The sequence below is a fragment of the Bolinopsis microptera genome, chromosome 12 (genome assembly GCF_026151205.1).
Source record: "Bolinopsis microptera isolate Bmic1 chromosome 12, MBARI_Bmic_1.0, whole genome shotgun sequence".
Lineage (NCBI taxonomy): Eukaryota > Metazoa > Ctenophora > Tentaculata > Lobata > Bolinopsidae > Bolinopsis > Bolinopsis microptera.
The window spans coordinates 10433673-10435516 of NC_087083.1; positions in this window are offsets into that span (position 1 = coordinate 10433673).

A 1844-nucleotide genomic window follows, 5' to 3' on the forward strand; every position below is an offset into this window, starting at 1 on the left:
AATTTGTAAAGAAAATTATGGCTACAATATCTAAAAACCTTTTAAAATGAGGAAACCCTCCCAAACCATTCTTTGAAGGGCAATAATAATGAAAATTTATTACGGTCCCTTACTGAGGGCAAAACATGTATCCTGTCTATGAAGATGCTTCTTGTTGAAGTGTCCATGTATAAAACCTGAGTGACTGCATTAAATTAATCTGAGAAAACTATTAAGAACTGTCCACACTGTCTATCATACTCAATACTAATTAACTTATTATTTATATACTAACTACTGTATATGTTTTAATTCTTAGAAGGACACTCTATTAACAATTTTCGACTGATTTGAATGTCATGCATAATATAAGTGCATAGCAGATTAAAGTTTCTTTTTATGTTTTTCCAAAACATTTCAGTACATTGTGCAGAAAGTGTTATATTCAATATTTATACACTTATTAACCATAACCTTACATAGCAATGTTTTCTAAAAGATCTACCCAGTGGTGAGTTTTAGGTTAAGGATGCTCACTTTGAGACTTATAGTTTTATTGGTCTTGACTATTGAATTCGCATTTATATTTGTATGGAGTTATTTATATTATAATTGATATTAATTCTATTTCAGATTGTTATAAATCATTACCGTGTTTTATTCACTGAACAGAAAGTTTCGCCTGGCATAGTACCAAAGAGGATGAAGATACCAAAACCAAATCCAAGCTAATTAGATAGTAGTAAGGAGGTTGGGCCAAAGACTGGATCAAAATCGAAAAAGTTTGAACCAACCGGAGAGGTTCTGACTTATGGGTCGGACTCCCTTTGTATATTTGGGAAGACGAGAAGAAGGAGATCTTCAGTTTCAGGTATTGAGGCGTTATCTGGTCTGAGTTTGCGTATTGTCTTATATACGATCCCACTACTTGTTTGCGTACATGTCAAAGTAGGAGAGTTCTTTAGGGAGAGTTTTCTTAAAACTTTAAAACAATGGGGATAAATACTAAGACCTAAAAAAATCAAAACAAAATGCAGCCACCTAATTTGTTGTTAAGCTTTCTCTCCTCCTACGATTGACTAGTGGGACCATCTTTGACGAGTATTAAAAACTTAGACCATTACAAATACCGTACTGTAAGTTTGCAAGGTATGTGGACTAAGTGGGTCGAGAGTACTTGACTTGAAAGTGGGTGTTGAGAATCCTCAACTAAACTAAAGATAATGACATCCAGAAGATGAGGCAGTAGAGTGACTAGTTATAGTGAGTGGTAGAGGCTGAAGGAGAAGAAATGTCACAAGGAGAAAAATCATCTTTATGATAGTTCGCCAATAGCAATTTGTGCTAGAGAGCGGAAGGCAGGTGATACCTAAAGACGCAATATTTAAAGACATATACGCATATATTTTATCCCTACACATTTGTAAATAACTAGAATTGTGTAACCTTAAATTATTTCAGAATTATTACTATTGTGAATTCAATAAAATAATTATCACTTTTGTATCCTTGTATCCTTGTATCCTTGTATCCTACGCGTAGATAGAAACACCTGATCAATAAACTAACTATTTCCAACTTCGGAAATAGTTAGTTTATTGCCGGTTAGGAATGTTTTCAGCAACCAAATGCAACAAATACATTTTCGTAGTTACCGACATGGATCAAATCAAAGAATGATAAGAAATCTCACCCCAGTTCGGACGCAAAATAGTGCATGAAACCGAACTCGAACTCGGCACCTTCGGCATGTGAGCCGATCTTAAGCCACTGGGACGACATTTAGTACAAATCTGAGAATTTAAACTAGGAGCGACAAGGGGCAATTATTAAGATAATAATTTAGATCATGATAGATCATGACC